The sequence below is a fragment of the Balaenoptera acutorostrata genome, chromosome X, assembly GCF_949987535.1.
Source record: "Balaenoptera acutorostrata chromosome X, mBalAcu1.1, whole genome shotgun sequence".
NCBI classification, from domain to species: domain Eukaryota; kingdom Metazoa; phylum Chordata; class Mammalia; order Artiodactyla; family Balaenopteridae; genus Balaenoptera; species Balaenoptera acutorostrata.
This window is the reverse complement of record NC_080085.1, coordinates 127,455,158-127,478,992: the sequence shown is the minus strand read 5'-3', so window position 1 is coordinate 127,478,992 and position 23,835 is coordinate 127,455,158. Positions and strand designations below refer to the sequence as shown.

Here is a 23,835-nt window from a genome sequence, read left to right as displayed (position 1 = left end):
CAGTAGAGGAATAATAGCTAACATTGAACACATCATGTGCCAGGTACTGTGCTAACTTTTTTTTTTTCCAATTTCCGTTTATTTTTGGCTCTTGGGGCAATGTCATCTTTTCAATATGAAAAAAAGCAGCAAGTTCAACACAATAGAAATCTGAAGGGTAGAATAGGACAAAACCAAGGGTAGGGGGAAGGCAATAGCAAAAGTAAGAGATGAGATGTTGCCAAAAGATGGAGGGTGCCCTGTCCCCTCTCTGGGGAATGACATTTAGGTGGCAGCACATAGCTTTCCATATAGGTACAGAAGGGCTGATATTCATTTTTTTCTGTAAGAAAAGATAAGGCTGGGGAGGGGCTTTCTGGAGGCTTAGAGACCAAGGCTAGTCTCTCTCCTGCTCCTCTTGACCCCCTTTTCTGACCAGGGGAAAGGAAGGAATCCAACATTATGAAGGAGGTAAAGTGGAAGAGGGAAGGATCCCCCTTGACAGGGTGGTGGCCAGAACCTTGCAAAGGAAATAGCTCAGGACAGTCCTTGGAGGGAGACTGAAAATGGAGATAATACTGTTAACACCTCCCCAGAAGCTGAGAGAGGAGCAGGGAGGTATCTGGAAACTAGGACTTCAATAGCCTGCATGCCCCTCTCCAAAACCCCACCCCTTCCCGGTAGGGACTTCTACCTGCTGCTTGGTTTCCTTTCCCCTGGGCTACCACATGGGCCTAGGATGGTGGTCATCTATCCGGGTTACCAGCACATGGTTCTAAATGGGATTTGATGAGACCCAGCTTCTTGAAAGGTTATCTCGAAAACAAAGAGGGAAATGTTAACTGGACAGATGGGAGGAGTGGGCACCAGAAGGAAATACAGGGTTACCCAGAATGGCAGAAATCTAGGTTCCCCAGAGTGGAAAGAGAGAGGAGACATTCAACAAACAACAGATATTTATTGAGCGCCTATTATGTGCCAGGCACTGTTCTAGAACCACCCCCCCAGAAAAAGAAAAAACAAGACAGAGGCAGAAAACGCAAATTCTGAGGGAGAGGAAAGGGGCGGTTGAGGAAGAAGGCGGAGGGGACTGAGAAGCCTGAGGTGATGGGGACTCGGCCTTAGGCCTCCTCTTCGGCCTCCTCACCGAAATCCTCCTCCTCTTCTGCGGTGGCATCCTGGTACTGCTGGTACTCGGGAGACGAGGTCATTCATGTTGCTCTCAGCCTCGGTGAACTCCATCTCGTCCATGCCCTCACCTGTGTACCAGTGGAGGAAGGCCTTCCGGTGGAACATGGCAATGAACCCCTCTGAGATGCACTTGAACGGCTCCTGGATGGCTGTGCTGTTTCCAATGAAGGTGACCACCATCTTGAGGCCACGGGCTGGGATGTCACAGACGGCCGTCTTGACATTGGTGGGGATCCATTCCACGAAGTAGCTGCTGTTCTTGTTCTGCACGTTGAGCATCTGCTCATCCACCTCCTTCATGGACATCCGCCCACGGAAGACAGCAGCCACGGTGAGGTACCGGCCATGGCGGGGGTCACAGGCAGCCATCATGTTCTTGGCATCGAAGAGCTGCTGGGTGAGCTCCGGCACAGTGAGGGCCCGATACTGCTGGCTTCCACGGCTGATTAGAGGGGCAAAGCCAGGCATGAAAAAGTGGAGACATGGGAAGAGCACCATGTTGACTGCCAGCTTGCGGAGGTCAGCACTGAGCTGGCCAGGGAAGCAGAGGCAGGTGGTGACACCACTCATGGTGGCCAGGACATGGTGGTTCAGGTCCCCGTAGGTTGGCGTGGCCAGCTTCAGGGTGTGGAAGCGGATGTCGTAAAGGGCCTCGTTGTCAATGCAGTAGGTCTCATAGTGTTCTCCACCAACTGATGGACGGAGAGGGTGGCATTGTAGGGCTCAACCACGGTGTCGGACACTTTGGGTGAGGGCACCACACTGAAGGTGTTCATGCTGCGGTCAGGATACTCTTCATGGATCTTGCTGATGAGCAAGGTGCCCATTCCAGAGCCTGTGCCCCCGCCCAGTGAGTGGGTCAGCTGGAAGCCCTGTAGGCAGTCACAGCTCTCAGCCTCCTTCCGAACCACATCCAGGACCAAGTCAACCAGCTCGGCCCCCTCTTTATAGTGGCCCTTGGCCCAGTTGTTGCCTGCCCCAGACTGACCAAAAACAAAGTTGTCTGGTCGGAAGATCTGACCAAAAGGACCTGAGCGAACAGAGTCCATGGTCCCGGGTTCTAGATCCACCAAGATAGCATGAGGAATATATTTGCCACCTATGGCTTCATTGTAGTACACAGAGATGCAGTCCAGCTGCAGGTCGCTATCCCCATGATAGGTGCCAGTGGGTTCAATGACATGTTCATCACTGATCACCTCCCAGAACTTGGCACCAATCTGATTGCCACACTGACTGGCCTGGATGTGCACAATTGCCCTCATTTTTAAATTTATTGTAGGGCTTCCCTGGTGGCGCAGTGGTTGAGAATCTGCCTGCCAATGCAGGGGACACGGGTTCGAGCCCTGGTCTTGGAAGATCCCACATGCCGCGGAGCAACTAGGCCCGTGAGCCACAACTACTGAGCCTGCGCGTCTGGAGCCTGTGCTCCGCAACAAGAGAGGCCCGTGCACCGCGATGAAGAGTGGCCCCTGCTCGCCGCAACTAGAGAAAGCCCTCATACAGAAACGAAGACCCAACACAGCCAAAAATAAATAAATAAATTAAAAAAATTTTTTATTGTAATCTTTTTGCTCGCCTCAAAGTGTGTACGGGGCAAGAAAATGATATGTAATTAGTTTTTCTCTGCTGCTAGTCGCAGGCTGGAAGGATGGGACGGGGCCTGGAGGCTGGAGCGGCAAGGTCTGAACGCGGAGGCAGGAAGGTTCTGAAAGCTGTGCTAACTTTTTGTATGCATTATCTCATTGAATCTCTCACATCAAAGCTATCAAGTAGAGACTGTATATTCCCCATGTTATTGATGAGGACATTATTTCTAGCCCTGACAAACTATAATTTAGGTATCATTATTCATATTTTACAGGTAATGAAACTGAGTCTTAGAAATATAAGGTAATTTAGTTGCCCAGGGTCACCCAGCTAACAATTGGCAGAGTCCAATTTCCAACTCAAAGCTACACTCTCTGATGCACTGCCTCTTTAAGAAAAACAGCCATACATTGCCTGAATGCAAATCTTACACTCCTGAATGCCCATGATCATAAACAAAATTAAAATGCAAATAATAAACTAAGAAAATGATTAATAACAAATGTGGCAAAAGGTAGTTATCCTTAATATATAAAGAGCTAATACAAATTGAAAAGAAAAACACTCTGACCCCAATGGAAAGAAAGATCAAGGTCAGGTACAGCAGTTCACAAAAGAGAAAATATGTGTGTACAGGTGTGTGTACATGTGTATGCATGTATGCAATATACATATATAAGACTGGAGGGAAAAAGCCAAAGCATTAACAAGTAATTCTTAGTGGTGAAATTATTAAATCATTTATTTATGACTTTATACTTTTTGTGTTTTTCACACTGTCTACAATGAGTATATTTTAGTTTTATGATCTGAGAAAAATGAAAGCTAGTCATGTTGGTGCCAAATAAACTTGGTCTCATTGTAATTGCTAATCTTGTGCTCCATTGTCCTCTGGAAGTTCGCATTTGCATTTGACAAATTTCTCTGGGACAACATTCATTCATCCATTCATTCTTTCATTCATTCATTCATCCAGCTAGTATATTTATTGAGCATCTACTAGCGTGTAGCCAGGCAATAAATAAGTAAAATATGCAGACATGGGCTTTGCATACAAAAAGCTACATAAGAAGACAGATCTTAAGCAAATTACATGATTAATTAATCATTAATGGTGACTAAGATCTCCTAAACTATTACAGATGGTTACCTACACTCTACTTATTCCTTTCATCTCTGTTTAGGCTAGGTCAAATGAGCCTAATCCACTGAAAAAATCTATCTACCAGATTTTTATTAATAGTAAGAGGGTGATGTCTTATGGAACAAATGAGCAAGGCATTTAATACAGATACTGTCTCCAATTAAATTTTTAATTGTAAATTTTATTGAGATAATTGTAGATTCACATGCAGTTGTAATAAATAATACAGAAAGATACCATGTATTTTGCGCAGTGCCCCCGATGGTAATGTTTTGCAGAACTATAGTACAAGATCACAACCAGAATACTGATATTGATATAGTCTACCTATCTTATTCAGATTTCTCCAATTTTACTTGTACTCATTTGTGTGTACACGCATGTGTGTGTGTACATGAGTATTCAGTTCTATGTAATTTTATCAATTTGTAGGTTCTTGTGACAATCACTACAGTCAAGACACAGACTAGTTCCATCACCACAAGGATCTCTTGTGTTGGTCATTTACAACCATACCCACCTTCCTCCTCCACCCACCCCACCCCATCCCTAACCCCTGGCAGCCACTAATCTGTTCTCCAGGATAATACAAATGGGCAAAAGATATGAAGAGACATTTCAGGGAAGAGGATATAAAGATGACAAATAAGCACATAAAAATATGTTCAACATCATTAACCATCAGGGAAATACAAATTAAAACCACGTTGAGATGTCACTAAACACCTATCAGAATAGCTAAAATTTTAAAAAGTGACAACACCAAATGGTGGCAAGGATGTGGAGAAATTGGATCACTCATCCATTGATGATATGAATGTAATATGATACAGCCATGCTGGAATAAAATATTGGCAGTTTCTTATAAAACTAAACATGCCTACACATGAAACATATAAAGTTATAAACCAAAGTTACCTCAATTTAAATCTTTTTTCAAAAATATTAAAATTAAATTCTACAAATCTAACCACTCAAAAAAAAAAAAAAAAAACAGCTAACCATGCAGTTACCATACAGCCCAGCAATTGCATCTGTGGATATTTACCCCCAAATAAGTGAAAATTTAAGTTCACACAAAAACATGTACACAAATGTTCATAGCAGCTTTATTTGTAAAATCCCAAACTGAAAACTCAAATACCCTCCACCAAATGAATAGACAAACAAACTGTGGTACATCCATACCATGGAATACTATTCAGCAATACATACAACGTCTTGGATGAATCTCCAGGGCATTATGCTTAGTCAAAAAAGCCAGTCCCAAAAGGTTATATGTTGTATTATTATTCCACATATATAACATTTTTGAAATGCAGTACATTGCAATTACTTGTTTTTTTCAGTTTGATTCTCCTTCTCAAGCTCTTTGACAAAACCATCTTTATAAATCAATAGTTCAAATGATTTTGGCAGTTTTCATTATACGGAGTGTATCATATTTGGTTATCAAATCCATCTTGCTGTGATCTACACCCAATATAATTATATCATAGATTTTCAAGGGGCAGAGAGAATTCTAACTGCCAACCATAACTATCTCCAACATACAGATGAAAAAACTGAGGTTCAGAGAGGGTAAATGTTTTGCCCAAGATTGCACAGCACGCTCCTAGTATCAGGACGACAGAGATATCCTCAGTCTCGGCAAGAACTCTCCACTGCTTCACTCCAACACTTCTACTTGGGTGCAGTGCCACTGTTTTCACGGTTTTCCTCCTATTGCCCAAGGCGCTTCCTTACCTTGTGAAGAAGCCTCTGATGCTGTCAATCAGGACCCTTGCTGGAGATGCCAAGTGAAAAAATGTACATTCAGTACAGCCTTGCTCAGTTTGTGCTTGGTTGGCAATGACGATGATGATGGTGGCAACAACGACAATGACAACCGCTAACATTTATCGGGGGCTTACTGTGTGCCAGGCACTGTTCTATTGGGTTGGCCCAAAAGTTCGTTCGGTTTTAAAGTAAAAATATGACACATTTTTCCTTTTCACCAGGAAATTTATTGAACAACATATTCACCATTTTGTTTCACTACCTTCTGCCATTTTTCAGGCAACTTCATAATTCCATCTTCCCAAAACTTTTTATCTTTTTGAGCAAAGAACTGTTCCAGGTGCCTTTTACAGTCTTCCATGGAATTGAAATTTTTTCCATTAAGAGAATTTTGTAAAGACCGAAGTAAATGGAAATCCGAAGGTGCAATGTCTGGTGAATACGGCGGATGAATCAGAACTTCACAGCCAAGCTGTAACCGTTTGTGTCTGGTCATCAAAGAAACATGCGGTCTTGTGTTATTCTGATGGAAGATTATGCGTTTTCTGTTGACTAATTCCAGACGCTTTTCATCGAGTGCTGCTTTCAGTTGGTCTAATTGGGAGCAGTACTTGTTGGAATTAATCGTTTGGTTTTCCAGAAGGAGCTCATAATAGAGGACTCCCTTCCAATCCCACCGTGTACACAACATCACCTTCTTTGGATGAAGACCGGCCTTTGGTGTGGTTGGTGGTTGTTCATTTCACTTGCCCCACGATCTCTTCCGTTCCACATTATTGTACAGTATCCACATTTCATTGCCTGTCACAATTTGTTTTAAAAACTGGAACGTTTTTGTTACGTTTAAGTAAAGAATCGCCTGTGGAAATACGGCCAAGAAGGTTTTTTTCGCTTAACTTATGTGGAACCCAAACATCAAAGCGATTCACATAACCAAGCTGGTGTAAATGATTTTCAATGCTTGATTTGGATATTTTGAGTATGTCGGCCATCTCCTGCGTGGTATAACGTTGATTGTTCTCAATTAATGTCTCGATTTGATCGCTATCAACTTCAACTGGTCTACCCGACCGTGGAGCATTGTCCAGAGAGAAATCTCCAGTGCGAAACTTCACAAACCACTTTTGACACGTTTGATCAGTCAAAGCACCTTCTCCATACACTACACAAATCTTTTTTTTTTTTTGCGTTTCAGTTGCGTTTTTACCTTTCTTGAAATAATAAAGCATAATATGCCAAAAATGTTGCTTTTTTTCTTCCATCTTCAATATTAAAATGGCTACACAAAAATTCACCAATTTTGATAAGCTTTTTTTTTTCATGCACGCCGATATGACAGCTGTCACAATACAACCACCAAAATTGTTTCGAATGAAGTTAAAGACAACTAAGGGCTACTAGAGTCATCTTATGGAAAAAAACGAACGAACTTTTTGGCTAACTCAATAAATGCTTTACTTGTATTAACTCATTTAATGCTCATGACAACTCTACAAAGTGGGTGCATAGGGCTCTTGATTAATGGTACTTCTTCAACCATTTTCTTTTTCTGTGTGCCATGTGGCACCAGTGTCCTCTGCTGTGTAGGGAAAGCCTCTCTTGGGGATGAGTCCAGAAATCGTGGTGATTTAACCTGGTATTTGCTCCCCCATCCTCTGACATTATCCCACAAGACCCCTGTGTTTTCAGAAGTAAGTAGAAGTTCAACTGTGACAATCATAGCCATACTCTTGAATTGCTGATCCCCTAGAAACCTGTACAAGGTAAATCCATGAGGTGATTCCAGCTATTGCTGTTCCTTCTTCGTGGGAGAACTGTCTGGGTGTAAGGCAGGAGCCCAACACAGTGGCTGAGGATCTCAGCTCCACCACTTCTTAGTGCAGGCCCTGAGGCAAGGTACTTATTCCTTCTGAGCCTCACAGTTTCTCCATCTGTATAACAGGGATAATAACATTCACCTTGGAGGACTGCCGAAGGGATTAGAAATAATGTATATAAAGAGCCTGACACATCGAAGTCTGTCAAGTGTGGCTAGTGTTGGTATGACACGTGTGCAGCCACTCATTTGTCAATACAATCTGTTCCCTCTCTTCCTCAGTTTAAGACTTCCTACTTGAGAACGTTCTTCTTTAAGATCACCAAAGCTGAAACTCCAGATCATTGTTAAAGACCTATATAACCATCCAGTGATGGTACTTGAAATACACAAAGTTTACTGGGAGAGGGAATGGATATTGGGTATTTCTTTTTGCTTTAGCTGAATCATCTCCTTTTTGTGTTCTCTCTGGTCTGCTTTAGGCTGCTATTGTCATTCCTGGCTTTCAGCTGTTCTAGAAGATGCTACAATTCCTACAATTCCCTGTTCTTGATCTTAAATTCTACCTTCTTCCACAACATCCATCTGAAGGCTTTGCTATTGCTGTTTCTAAGCTAGTTTATCTCTCAGCATCTTGGTCCATTTTCTCTTCACACTGCTTCCTCAAATCCCCTTTCTTCATTGAAGCTGATTCACCCATGCTGCTAATTCATTCAGCATTTATTGATCACCTACTTGTAGCCAGATACTATTCCTAGCAGTAAGGATACAGGGATGAACCCGATGGACAAAAGCCCTGCCCTTATGGGGCTTGTGGTCTAGTCAGAATATCTACCTAATTTCTATTATTAATTTGGCCAAAATTTAAAGCAATTTTTACATTATGTATTATTTCGGAAATTTTTAACATTTGAGGGAAATGTTCTAATTTATAAGGCAATGCCAAAGCTATATCGGAGTCCTCAGTTTCCACAGTCCTGCTGTGTGCCTTTCACTTGTGCCACAACACCTGGAGCCAGGACCTTAAGAGCCAAAAAGGGAGGAGCCAAGGGCACTGCCCCCACTTCAAAATCTCCTTCCAATGAGTCATTCCTCACTTGCCCCTCCTGTCCCTACCTGGCCCACTTCTTGATCTGTTCTCTGACTCATACGTTATCAGTTAGGTTCCAGGCTCACCCCTTGCTCCTATCTGTTAAGCTTTGTGATTTCAGCCCTTCTAGTCCTCCCTCCACAGGCTGACTTGTCCCAGTTTGAAAACTGTATATGACCCAGCAGCTCTTCAGTTTGGTGCGTAGAGAGCTCATTCTTGTCACTGCTTCCTGGCTCTCAACCCATGACCTTAAATCCTCGGTACTACTCTCGTGGCAGACAGATCCCGGGCTCCTTCTTAGGGATCATCTTTTTGATAAAGATCAGTCCTCTGTGTAGATTCCTCCCAGCTACTAAACCTCCCTCTTGGTTCAGGAGTGTTCACCATGGAAACCTCTCAGGGCCACATTGGACTACTGCCCCAAACTCAATGCCAGCAGGACTATATGAGTAATAACTATGGTATCATCAACTTCTTCCTCCCTACATCCTTCTCTAGCTAGTGAAACGACATTCTTTTTCTCCCTCTTTTTTTTTTCTCAACCCCCCTTTCTTTCCACTTGAAATTAATCTTCCTAAATGTATAGCCCACATTTACTTTCTTGCCATACTCACTTCCTATATTAAACAGCATTCTCCAGAAAAACAGAACCAATATAGATAGATAGATAGATAGACAGATAGATAGATAGATAGATAGATTATGGGAATTAGCTCACATGACTATGGATGCAGGTAAGTTCTATAATCTGCCATCTGGAATATAGAGAACCAGGAGAGTGGGTGGTGTAATTCAATCAGAGTCCAAAGGTCTGAGAATCCGGGAGGAGGGGAGGGAAGGCACTGGTGTAAGCCCCAGTGTCTGAAAGCCCGAGAACCAGGAGCTCCAGTGACTGACGGCAGGAGAATATGGATGTCCCAGCTCAAGAACAGATAGCAAATTAGCCCTTGCTCCACCTTTTTGTTCTATTTGGGTCCTCAGTGGATCGCATGATTCCCACCCACATTGGTGAGGGTGGATCTCTTTACTTAGTCTACTGAGTCCAATGTAAATATCTCCCATAAACACCTTCACAGACACATCCAGAAATAAGGTTTTACCAGCCTTATAGGTATCCCTTAGCCCAGTCAAGTTGACACATAAAATTAACTATCATGCTTCCCAATCACCGGTTCAAAGTTAACTTAGATTCTACAGGTCAGTCCTCCTCCGAAAATGGTCTCACCCAGACCTTTAAACACCTCCTTGCTGCCAAATCATTTGCATGTTTGGCAGTCTGGAAACTCTCCTCACTTCATTCCCATGACACCACACTCCTCTTTTCTTTCTTCCTATCTCTCTGACAAATCTTTCTAATTCTTCTTTGTAGGCTTATCTTCCTCTACCTTGCCCTTAAATTCTGGAGTTCTTGTTCCTGTCCTCAGCCCATTTCGCTTCCATTCTACTCATCCCCCCTGGGTGGTCCCATACATTTCCATGGCTTCAGTTACACGTATATATCAGTGATTCCCAATCTCCATGTGTAGCCCAGATATCATTCCTGAGCTTTAGACATGCAGCTTTGTATTAGTCAGGATGGAATAGGTTACAAATTTGTTTTAAACAATTCAAAAACCTCAGTGGTTTAACAAAAGTTGATTTCTTACATATGCTGTATGGGAAATATAGATCCGGTAACATTAAAAAGCACTGTCCTCCAGCATTCAGGCTGATGGAAATGCCATTATCCTGTACCTACACATGATGGGATACTCAGCCAGCTTGGTCAATGCAACAGGGGAAGACAGACTGGAGAATTATACTGCTAAATAAATACTTTGGCCCAGAAGCAACTCACATTATTACCACTCACAGCCCATTGGTTAGAAGTAGTCACAAGATCCCATCTTCAAGTGGAATCCTCCAGTGTGCTGATAAGAATAGGAGAACCAGGTATGGGTGAGCACTACAAGCCTTTATCAAAATATCCAACAGAGTACTAGATATCTCCATGTTACTGTTACATAGGCACATAAAACTGAATATGTCCAAAACAGAACTCTTGCCTATAGCACTGCCCTAGATTCGTAATTATTCTCTCTGCCTCCAGTCTTGCCCTTTTCCTATGAAATCAAGATACTCTCCACCTTACATTCATAAAGATTTTTCTTAAACACAAATGTGATTGTGTCATTCTCATGGTTAAAACACTTTTCAGTGGCTCCGTGTTGCTCGAGATGTGGCATCAAGGCCACGATCTGGCCTTTACCACCTCTCCAGTCTCGCCTCTGTCCCCTTTCCTCTTGGGCACCGTCCCAAGCTCCTTGCAATTCCTTGAGCACACCATATTGTCCCATATGCCCCACACCTTGGCACATGCTGGTATGCCCTTCCTTGCCACTCCTTGGACCATCCTTTCTACCAGCCTGACTCCTTCTTACTTTTTAAAACTCAGCTCAGCCATCCCCTCCCTGATGAAGTTTTCCCTGAAATCCTGTGCTTACTCCATTTACGCAAGAAATAGGTCCAGAGTCCAGGAAGTAAGTTAGATCAGTGAACTAAGCAAAATATCTACATAATAATAAAAAAAATTTATTCATTGATGATTTAGCTCTGTATCTACAGCTGCACTATCCGATATGGTGGCCAGTAGCTACATGTGGCTATTTAAATTTATATTTATATTTTAAATTCACATTAAAATAAGAAATTTAGTTCCTTAGGCATGCTAGCCACATTTCAAGTGCTTAATACCATATGTGGCCAATTACTACTATATTGGACTGTGCGAATATAGAACATTTCCATCGATGTAGAAAGTTCCATTGGACAGTGCTGCTCTAGACCATGCTAGGCACTTTACATATATTATCTCATTCAATTCTCAAGGCAGCCACATGAAGAAGGTGCCCTTTGTTTCAAAGGAGCCCGTGCTGCAACAAAAGATCCCGCGTGCCTCAACGAAGACCCCGCATGCCACAACTAAGACCTGACGCAGTGCTTGCTTCGGCAGCACATATACTAAAATTGGAACAATACAGAGAAGATTAGCATGGCCCCTGCTCAAAGATGACATGCATATTCGTGAAGCGTTCCATATTTTTTGTGACCACTTAGAGGGGTGGGATAAGGAGGGAGGGAGGGAGACACAAGAGGGAGGGGATATGGGGATATATGTATATGTATAGCTGATTCACTTTTATAAAGCAGAAACTAACACGCCATTGTAAAGGAATTATACTCCAATAAAGATGTTAAAAAAAAAAAAGGGACTTCCCTGGTGGCGCAGTGGTTAAGAATCCACCTGCCAATGCAGGGGACACAGGTTGGAGCCCTGGTCCGGGAAGATCCCACATGCTGTGGAGCAACTAAGCCCGTGTGCCACAACTACTGAGCCTGTGCTCTAGAGCCCACGAGCCACAACTACTGAGCCTGCATGCTGCAGCTACTGAAGCCCATGTGCCTAGAGCCCGTGCTCTGCAACAGGAGAAGTCACTGCAATAAGAAGCCTGCGCACTGCAACGAAGAGTAGCCCCTGCTCGCCACAACTAGAGAAAGCCCGCGCACAGCAACGAAGACCCAACACAGCCAAAAATAAATAAATAAATTTATTTTAAAAAAAGACCTGACGCAGCCAAAAAAATAAAGAAATTAAATAAATAAATAAATATTTTTTTTGAAGTGATAGCATTTTTAAAAAATGTATTTTCTTTGTCAAGGCCAAGACAGTCTAAGTTCAAACCCCTGCTCTGCAACACACTCACTATGGGACTTTGGGCAAGTTAATTAATCCCTGCAAAATCTGTAAAATAATAATAATAATATTGTGTCCCTCAGAGGGTTATTGTGAGGATTAAGTGAGATGAGTGCAAAGTGCCTACCACTCATATATAATAGCTATTATTGCTCCAAAGCAACGTATTCCCACTTTGGCACATGATTCCCATGGAATCAATTTCTAGAAATAATACCTGGATTTGAACTAACTGTTGAAAAATTCACATCATTAGAAGCCAGGACTTGGAGGGTAAGATCTCTCCCTGGGGCTTCCCTGGTGGCGCAGTGGTTGAGAATCTGCCTGCCAATGCAGGGGACATGGGTTCGAGCCCTGGTCTGGGAAGATACCACATGCCGCGGAGCAACTGGGCCCGTGAGCCACAACTACTGAGCCTGCGCGTCTGGAGCCTGTGCTCCGCAACAAGAGAGGCCGCGACAGTGAGAGGCCCGCGCACCGCGATGAAGATTGGCCCCCGCTTGCCGCAACTAGAGAAAGCCCTCGCACAGAAACGAAGACCCAACACAGCCAAAAATAAATAAATAAATTTATAAAAAAAAAAGATCTCTCCCTGTCTACACACTACCTCCTTATTATCAAGAGCACTTTTATCCATTCCTCTGCTGATGGACATCTAGGTTGTTTCCACATCTTGGCTACTGTGAACAGTCAGTGCTACAATGAACAAGGGAGTGCTAATATTGCCTCGAGATTTTCAATTCTTTTGGATAAATGCCTAGAAGTGGGAATGCTAGATCATATGGTAGTTCTGTTTTTAATTTTTTGAGAAACCTCCACACTGTTTTCCATAGCAGCTGCACCATTTTGCATTCCCTCCCAACAGTGCAAGTATTCCAGTTTCTCCACATCCGTACCAAAACCTATTAGCTTTGATTTTTTTCTGACAATGGAACATTATTCATCCTTGAAAAAGAAGGAAATTTTGCAATATGCAACAACATGGATGAACCTTGAGGACATCATGCTAAGTGAAATAAGCCAGTCACAGAAAGACAAATATGGCATGATTTTCCTTATATGAGGTATCAGAATAGTCAAATTCATAGAATCAAAGCATAGAATAGTAGGGCTTCCCTGGTGGCACAGTGGTTAAGAATCTTCCTGCCAATGCAGGGGACACGGGTTCGAGCTCTGGTCCGGGAAGATCCCACATGCTGCGGAGCAACTAAGCCCATGCACCACAACTACTAAGGCTGCGCTCTAGAGCCCGTGAGCCACAACTACTGAGCCCATGTGCCACAACTACTGAAGCCCGCGCACCTAGAGCCCATGCTCCGCAACGAGAGAAGCCACTGCAATGAGAAGCCCGCGCACCACAACGAAGAGTAGCCCCCGCTCAACGCAACTAGAGAAAGCCCATGTGCAGCAACAAAGACCCAACGCAACCAAAAATAAATAAAATAAATTTTTAAAAAAAGCATAGAATGGTAGTTGCCAAGAAAGGGGGAAGTTACTTATCAGTGGGCATAAAGTCTCAATCAAGGAAAATGAATTAGTTATAAATAAAATTTTAAACATGATTTAATTTTAAAGTATAATAAATCACTTTTATTGAAGGCACCTCACCCCCTCCTAGGTATTCTCTCAAATGCTCAGTTGATAATGTATCTGCTGTCTGAGATAATGGGCTATTGAGATAGACATGGATAAGTCACAGTAGTCCCCAAACAAATTTTGCCAAGAAAATAACATCTAGGGACTTCCCTGGTGGCGTAGTGTATAAGGCTCTCCGCGCTCCCAATGCAGGGGGCCCAGATTCGATCCCTGGTCAGGGAACTAGATTCCACATGCTGCAACTAAGAGGTCACATGCCGCAACTGAGATTTCTCATGCCACAACTAAGGAGCCTGCCTGCCACAACTAAGAAGCCCGCCTGCCACAACTAAGGAGCCCACGTGCTGAAAGTAAGCAGCTGGCGAGCCGCAACTAAGGAGGCTGCCTGCCGCAACTAAGACCTGGTGCAACCAAATAAATAAATAAATATTTTTAGAAAGAAAGAAAATGACATCTAGTGAGTCCAAAGACCTGGGATCCACCACATAAAACAGACTTTCACTGCTCCCTCTCACCTTCCCCAGGGTTACTCTACACTGAGTCATCCTGACCCACCTTTCAGTGTTCTCTCTTGCCACTGGGTCTTCTCACATACACACACACAAACACGTACATACAGAGAGAGAGGGGACCAGCATATAATAGTCATTAAGAAAATACCTCCTCAGTGAATAAATGAAGGAAGTGGAGTTGTTCTGATTATATTGGGATAGAGGGTGTCCCCAGAGTCTCCTCTGTGATGGTTCTGAGAAGTCTCCCAAGAGCACAATTGGATAACCACCAGATGAGAAGTTCCCTATGATCCTTCCCTTATCTACCAGACTGTGATCCTGCAATGGATTTTTTAAAGGGAAGAGGAAAAAGCAAAGTACTAATACCGGATATCAGCAAAGAAATCAGTGTATTTTGTCTCAGAGTCATTTTCATCCATTTACATTTCCCCAGGAGAGAAAGAGAATATGACTGGCCATGACAGGGGTGTGAGGGATGCATGTTGACCCCAGGACCCATCCTCTTTTCAGTTTGATCATTCACATTCCATTAGTGGCTTGCACTGTGTGAAGTGAGAGGATATTCCAATGCTATGGCCCCTGCTTGGTCCCCCAACTTATATCTGCCCGTGGCCATGCCTCTGCCCATGCCCTGTTACTCGCCATCACATATCTAATCAGTGCCTATTTGAAGATCAAGGGAAAAAACTTATGGATGTGCAGAAGATTTTCAAGGGATCAGACTTGAGAGCATGAAATCCTTACCAGTTTAACCCCAGCCAAGAGATAATTCTCTCTCTGGACATTCAAAGAAGAATGAAATTGTGCTCAAAAGACACCTAGAGCCAACCAGATTGGTTACTAAGTGGATGCAGCCTGGCAAGAGGTTTGCATGGTGGAAAAAAATGTGTTTTCATTTGTGTTTCAGTCTCCAGGACTGCTTTAGTAGCTGAAGATCAGAAACTAAAAGTGGACAGGCAGGCATTATCTGCAGTTGAACTTTTTACAACTGTGAATGCTGGAAAGGGCAAAATCACATAGTGCAAGCCGGGGTCTTAAAGATAATGCCTTTACATCCAGACATCTCTCCCCTGAGAATTCCTTAGGGCCAGTGCTGAAAAATGCTCATGCTTTTTATAGTAATCTTCCTGGCTGCCCTCAAGAGCATTTTATAAAGTGTTTTATATGTACTAGAAATCAGAAGAGTTACAAGTGGGATTCTGAGTGCAATGGTTAGATACATTAAAAGCAATGATCCCTCCATTAAAAGGCCTCACTCATGAGTATGACCTGTCTACCCTGCCATCTAGGTTAGGTTCCAAAAGCAGGAGTGTTCTCAGCAATATATGGCTTTACTCTTTCAGGCACCTGGTATATTCCAGCTAAGAGATAATATCATCTCTTGCTCTGATCCTCTTTTGAGATAGATGTTAATGTAATACTGGGTTTCCCTCATTACATAACATTTATTCATCAGCTACTATTTTTCCTTTTCTCCACTTGTACCCAAACTTTTCCACCTTTGGAAGAGACATTAGGTTTGGTCATTGTGCTGGCAACAACAGTAGTCTAGCAAGTAATAGCAATAACAAGCAATAGTAGGCAGCAATACTAGTCTAGAAAGTTCCTCCCTGCCCAGTCCACTCCTGTTCACATAAAGTAACGTTAACGTTACATAGGTTACATAGGTGCAACTAGCGGGCTATTTTTACCACCAGGCAATATAGCTGAATTCACTGTTAGTCCCAATTTGGCATTTGGGGTGAAGGCACATCCTGCCCCATCAGGCCCTTAGGAATTGTGACATAAAGGTTAAAAACACATATATTGCTGAGACCACTCCTGCTTTTGGAACCTGACCAGAGCAAATAGAAACCTGCAAACCTGAGTGGCCTCACCCTGGGAGACATTTTCATAAGATGTGATGATGGATTGGATAGTCATTAATGACTGAATGAGAGTCTAGTAATGTGTCAGTATCTTTTGACTTCTATGATTGTCTTGCGGTAAGGGATCCTAAATTTTTTGCTGAGGAATCATCCTTGCTTCCAGACCTTGTAGTTGCAGCCCTGGCTCTATGACCACTGCACCAAGCAGGGAAAACAGAAAAAGTTGGGGTGATACAGGGAAGAAAGTACACCAGGACCTTCCTCACTCCCTCTTCCCCAGATCAATCAGAAAAACAGAATCTATCCAGCGGGGACAGTCCTGTAGCCCCACTCATATTCACGTTGAGGGTGAGCACATACTCGTGAAGGCGTATAACCCAGCCCTTCATGCCTTTATTTCTCCCCCACTTCAGACAACCAATGTTTCAACTACCCGTTCCAATTCTCACCAAACTATTACTCTGAGGAGATCTCTCTGCCCATTGCTGGAAATTATCAGTTGTAATAATACAGCCGATATTATTTCTGTATTCAGACCAGATTGGCTGGTCTGAAGAAATGACGCTTAACTGTCCCAAATTGGCGCAATATCTTCTGTTCTGGTTCTTTTATGGCACTCACAGCATCTGCATCTACCACCAGGTAAGCAAAGCCCAGTCTAGGGTCAGTGTCTATTCCGGTCAGGACCACTTGCAGCCCCCAGGGCTACCAGCATCAGTCTGACCTGCCAGCTATGCTCGGGGCCTTCCCCCCCAGGGAATCTGCCATAGAGTCATCTGCATTCTCTGTCTCTTTTGCTGGCAGATAGAACAGCTCTTATTGGCATTTTGTGCCTCAAAGGGTGCAAGAGGAATATGTCTAGATTCAGTCCATCTCTGCATTGCTGCAGACCCCCAATGGCCACTCATTTCATGGACCCAAGTAGCTACCTTAAGTGAGCACACAGGGATATCTGCCTATCAATTCCAATCACCTTCCTAACCTGGAAGGGGGTTCTTCTGATGGGCATCAACATGCCCTACTTTGATGCAACCCTCAAATTTCCATAGGGCTGTGCCCCACATGGGCATCCCTTTAATAGGTCAGGTTTCCACTGCCCTCCTGCTTGACCACATGGACAGACCACTGGCCACTGCCCATGAATCAGTAAAGAGCCAAACATAAAAGTGGGCTTTTACCACTGTTCAATTCTTCCATCACTGCTGGGGAAACAGCAGGCAATTCAGCCCACTGAGCTGATCGATTTATTTTTACCTTCTTCTACTGGAGTGGAGGCCTCCCAAACAGGGAGGTCCATTCACCTTGGAACTGCAGTCTACAAACCAAGCAACTCTTTGTCAAGAGCTGTTCATGGGGCACTATCCAAGTGACAACAGAATTCGGCAGCTCCTTCTGCAGTTCCAGAGTCAGTCCTGGGGGAAAAGAGGCTCCGTGCTAGAGTGAGTATCTCCTCCTTGCATTCCCCAGGCAGCATGATCCTGTATAAACAATCTCCATTTTATTATGGAACTCTTCTGGGCACTGCCATCCCCATTAGAGTGTTTCTCTAACATCACCCAAGACATTGTATTTCCGGTTTTAAGATCATTTTATGTCCTTCCGTCATGGGGGTAGCTTTAATTAATAACGTCCAACAGCGAGGTAGTAAATGCCACTCCAATGGAAATTCTCTAGTCCAAAGTCCCAGTAGCTGTCGCTCGGAGGCACTCACAGGTTTTTGCCATAAGCCCCAGTCCATACTCCACATAGGGTTAGCGCACAGAGAATTTGTTCCCACCAGCACTCCAGCTTCCATGCTACACTGTGTGGGTTCTGGCAATCTTACTGGTTCCCATTTAGCATGTCCAATTAATATTGCTTGGAAGGGTGGACTCACATGCCTTCTGCTTTTCAATATTAGGTAAGGGAAGTGTTCCCCAGTCAGATACAACGTCCATCCCCATAATACAATCAGGTAAAAGAGACACAACCACTTCACATAAAGGCGGTTCAAACATTCCAATTCTCCTACAAACATTTACTTTAATTCCATCAACCATTACGTTCCTAACTGTAGCCTCTGTTAGGACTTCCTCAACAGGTTTGGGTTTTACAATACCAGGTAGCGGAAGTGTTCCCCAGCCAGATGTGATATCTATTCCTATAAAATATTCAGGTAAAGTTGACACAACTCCTGTACATAATACCTGCTTAAACGTTCCAACTTTCATAATCCTATTTACTCTTACACTTTTACATTCTCTCAATCAAATTGTAGCCTGAGTCAGGGCTTCATCAATGGGTTTTGGTACCACAGTTGTTGGAAGCTTCTCTTCTCCACCCCGACCATTATTTGACCTGCCCTTGTGCAAAAGGCTTTGGGTCCCCAGGGAGGGTGTTACAGCAAAGTCTCCCTGCCTGATGCACACAGAAGCCAATACTGTGCCACGGGCTTTTGAGAAAAGAAAAAGCTTGACTGCAAGGTCCACTGGTAAGGAGACAGGAGGCAGGGATCAAAGCTGTCTCCCTGATCTGGAGTTAGGTTAGGTGAGGATGGGTTGGTATGCAGAAGCGCTGGCGGGGCAAGTTTTGATTGGAGGGCTTTGGAACTTGGCCATTAATGGTAAGGTATGGTTAAAGGGGGCTTTAGCACCGGATCTCCCTGGACAAGGGACCCTTTGCTTCTGAAAGGGTTTGAAAGGGTTCCGATGTTCAGGTTCTGGTCATGTCCTGGTCCTTTGGTTCGTGGGGTGGGGGCTGGGGGGGTCCTTTGGTTCCGGGTGTGACTTGAGGTCAAAATTTTCTCCTCTGCACATGCTCTGGCTGCATGACTCGCGCTTCTGTTCTGTTGTCTCTGAAAAACAACTCAGTATCTTGCTAGAAACAGGATAGGGCCAATTTGGGCTAGTTCTGCGGCTATAAGGGGTCGGTCGAGACAAAGGACCCAGGCCCTTTTGTCGTTCTTCAGCCAAACCGCTGCCCCAAGCAACTGCTGGTCAGGTTTCTTCTTGTAATTTTTGCCTTCCAGCTTTTAAAATTTCTCCAAACACGGGTAAATAGAGCGAGCTTGTTGGGGCCCTTTAATGTTGGGGGACCAGCAGGGTTTCCCTTTGCCCAACCTTTGTTTTAACCCCATCAATGTTCATTGTTTTCATCCCATTTCCTAATAACCATCTAAAAATTTCCATCCTGCTGGGAAAAGTCCTGTGATTCTCCCCTTTCTGATTCCTCTTTGTTCCGCCCCTTTCAGTATTTGTTTTTTTCACCTTATTTCTAAACAATCTTTTAAAAGTTTCCACCTGGTTGGGAAGAGTCCCTTGACTGTCCCCAGGCCTCTTCCCATTCTCTTGTTAATTAAACTAATGTTTTTATTAGCATCTGTAAGACCCATAAGGGGAAGCTGAGATGGCAAATTTGATAAATCCTCCAGAACTGTTTTTCGATTTTGCAGCAATAAGGTTATATATGGGGTGCCCATGTGAAGGGGGCCCCGAGAAACACAACATTTACCATGACCTGGGTAAAGGGCATATTCAGTGGTTGAATATCCTGGTCATCAAAAAACCAGTCCTACATGGCTTGTATACGAAGCATATCAGCTGCTTCATTTGGGGAATTCCACTTGGCATTCATAGAGGGTGACAGTCCCCCTTCTCAGGGTGAACAGACCTTAGAGTGGCTTTTATCCAGTCCACCAGGCTGGCTGTTCCCCTGGGAATAACCTGCTTTGTGTCTGGATCATGTATGGTGTCAAAACCCAAAGTCTGCATACTAAATCAAACAAAGCAGAAAGATGAGTTTCTTGCAAGGCTTTTGACCTGCAAGCCAGAAAACTCAAGGCTACAAGAGCAATGAGTTCTGAGTTGCTCACAGACTAAGGGATTTTTAGGGGTTAAATGCTGAAGTTATTTGGCTTTTTCAGCTGATTGGTTGCCTAGTGATCTTCTTCCCTATTTGGATCAGGATAGCTGAGTCAGAGGAACAAGGAAGTCCAGAGATGACAGGAACAGAATTGGCTTTGGGGGATAGGCTGGCGTCCTATGCTCTTCTGAGAAGAGCTGTCAATTCCTGCAAGGTTAGGTTAAGTTTCCTTTATGTGCCTGCATTGACTGTCTCCATTTTGTCCTTGACATAAGTGACTCCATTTTAGTTTGGTTCTACAGTAGCCATCTGTGACTGTTCCATAGTAACCTGTAACCTCCTGTGTCAACCCAAATTTGCTCTTCCACTCTGTAGCATTCAAAACCAAAGACACAGCTCCTAAATTACTTACTCTCATGATGCATTTTACTAAAGTTTCCTCAGTAAGCTGATGATACCAATCTGCAAAATGAAATAACTCCTTCACGTTATCCCCCCTTGTTTCAATAGTTTCTTGGTTTTGCTCTCCCCCACATGACGGCTTTCTTTGTGACCAGAGGTCGTACAGGTACTTTCTGTTGCCCCTACATAATTTTTCCCTTTCTAGGTGGCTCTGAGGCTAGTGGCCCAAGCTCAGACTGACCCAAATCTGAGCTTGGTTTAGCATCAAGGCTGGACCCAGCATTTTCTTTCACTTTTAGTTTAGCTATTATAGATAACAATAGCCAAGAGACTGAATATTTTGCCGTTGTCTTATTAGTATGTATTTCCTTATGCATCCAGTGAACTAACTTCCCAGGAGTTGGATCCACCTCTATATTCTATTGGTAACTTTTACCCTTAGTACTTGATTGCAGCACAGCTGCTGCTGCATACCACGCGTGACCATGTAGCCACCAAGGAATCAAAGGTTCCTCATCCCCCACCCTTTCATCCTTTTTCTTCCCAAACCACATGTTTACATGAGCCAGGACCTTTTTATAGCAAACCTCAGTTCTGATACCAACTAGAAGTGTCCAGATGCCAATTACAAATTGTGGGGAGGAGGTGCTTTCCCACTACCACCAGGCAATTCTCCAGACACCAACTGAGTGTCCTACAGTGCAACTCAATTCTGATACTAGCTACCCAGGGATAGGATCAGGTTCCGCAGGTTAAGGGCTCAGTCCTACAAGAATGCCTTCTCACCACTTCAGATGCCAGTTTCAAGCCCAAGTTATCACCTGTGCTTCTGACCGATCAGCTACAGACTGGAGGTTCCAATGACCCACCTCCTCAGGTTCAATTAATTTGCTACAGCAGCTCACAGAACTCAGAGAAAACATTTTACTTTCTAGATCCGCAGTTGATCATAAAATGATATAACTCAGGAACAGCCAGATGAAAGGGATGCATAGGGCAAGGCACGGGGAATGGGAGCAGAGTTCCCATGCCTTCTCCAAGTGCACCACTCTCCCAGCTCCTCCGCATGTTCACCGATCCAGAAGCTCTCTGAACCCTGTCCTTTCAGGTTTTTATGGAGGCTTCATTACATAGGCATGATTGACTAAATTACTGGCCATTGGCAGCTGAACACAATCTACAGCCCATCTCCCCTTCTTAGAGGTGGGGGAGGAGGGACTGAAAGTTCCAACCTTCTAATCACTGGTTGATTCTCCTGGCAACCAACCTCCTACCCTTAGGTTACCTAAGGGCTTTCCAAAAGTCGCCTAATTAACATAACAAAAGATACCTTTATGGCTCTTATCACAGGAAATTCCAAGGGTTTTAGGAGCTGAGAGCCAGGAACCATGGACAAAGAAGACTAAATATATATGAGAAATATATTTTGGTCATCTGAATGACCAAATATATATTTCTTATAAATCACACTATCACATCAACCAAATAAGAGATCATTTCCAGTACCCAGAAGCCCCTATGTATCCCCTCCAGATCACCACTGCCCCTTGAAGGATGTCACTATCCCAAATTGTACAGTAACTATTTCCTTGCTTTTCTATATGGTTTAATCACATATGTATGCAATTCCAAATCTTTCAGTATAGTTTTCCATAGTTTTGAATTTTCTATAAATGGAATCACTATATGTTTCTTTTGGTCTTGCTTTGTTTCACTCAGCATAATAGTTGTAAGATTCATCTATGTTGTGCTTTGCTGTAGTTAATTCAGTTTTTATTGTTGTATAATATTCTACAATTTACTTATACAATCTATTGATGGTCATTTGGTTTGTTTCCAGTTTTTCGCAATTTGGAATAATGTTACTGAAACCATGCAACTCAGATTGAGACTTGAACCCACGTTCTTTTAACTGAGATCACACACCTGGTCTCAGGACTTAATGAAGCTCAGGTTCTTGATGTCTCATTGCAGAAAGAATTCAGGGAGAGACAAAGTGACAGGTAAGAAGTGGATTTATTTAGAGAGAAACACACTCCATAGATCGTGCGCCATCTCAGAAGGAGAGAGCGGCTCCAGGGTATGGGGTTGTCAGTTTTTATAGGGGTGGGTAATTTCATAGGCTAATGAGTGGGAGGAGTATTCCAGCTATTTTGGGGAAGGGGTGGGGATTTCCAGAAATTGGACCACCGCCTACTTTTTAACCTTGATGGTCGGCCTTGGAACTGTCATGGCGCCTGTGGGTGTGTCATTTAGCATGTTGATGTGTTACAATGAGCGTATAATGAGCCTCAAGGTCTAGTGGAAGTCAACTCATCCACCATCTTGGACCTATTTGTCTCTAATCAGTTTATGTCGTGTCCTTGGGCTATGTCATTCTTTTAAAGGTTGTGCCCTGTCCCCTTCCCTCCTGTTTCATTACCAGGGCGATGAGCATGTATTGATGAGGGAATATATATAGGAGTAGCCTTTCTGAGTCATAGCTGTACTTCATTTTCTACTTCATTAGAAAATGTCAAATTATTTTCCAAAGTAGTCATATCAGTTTTTTGTTGTTTTTTTCTTTCATAATTGAGATTTTATTGGTTGTTTTGAGGATCAGTACACAGACATTTCAATTTGTACCCAATTCTTAACATATGTACCAAAAATCCAAAAATTCATGTAGTTGTGATTCTTTTCTGAACAGTTATCCTAGTGACTTTCCAGCTTAAAATGTGGAGGCAAATTTTCCTTAACAAGATATCAAGTACCAATATCTTCCAATATTGATATGCTGTTACATCGTAAGTCCATACTCAAATTGTCAATCGTTCACAGCACATTAACAAAGTTACTAGAAGAACTGGACTACCACGACCAAAGATGTTACAGAGTGCACAAAATTCTGACCAGGAGAGCCAAGATCAAGGGGTGAGTGGTTTGCCTTAGGAAACAATTCTACCAAAAGCAATATGGGAAGAGAAGTAATTTAAAGTGTTCAAGACATTTAAATGCACAACTGACTCCAAACTGCCATTTAGTATGCTTTGTATTATAGGATATAAAAGCTACCACCCATCTATGGAATGTTAAGCTGACACCCAAGACAACCAAAGCCTCCTGTATTCAATATCCCACTGTTTTCTGGTTGTACCAAAAAATAAACACCCAGCAAATGATTTCACCTCTTAAAAAAAAAGCATTTACACTTAAAAAATGGGATGAGATGGGATTCCCTCCTTTTTAAAAATGTTTCTAGAGCTACTAAAAAACTTTCATTTACAAAACAGTTGATAGGACCGGGTGTGATATG

At 43.2% G+C, this 23,835-nt stretch overlaps 1 non-coding gene and 1 pseudogene across 1 annotated transcript; one reads left to right on the top strand and one right to left on the bottom strand.

The window, feature by feature from the left end:
* Nucleotides 1-610: 610 nt before the first annotated feature.
* Nucleotides 611-2,435, bottom strand: LOC103018205 (tubulin beta chain-like; annotated as a pseudogene).
* Nucleotides 2,436-11,565: 9,130 nt separating this feature from the next.
* LOC130706559 (U6 spliceosomal RNA) lies at nucleotides 11,566-11,672 on the top strand. The gene has a single exon (XR_009006781.1). It is a non-coding gene; the product is annotated as a U6 spliceosomal RNA (small nuclear RNA).
* Nucleotides 11,673-23,835: the final 12,163 nt, after the last annotated feature.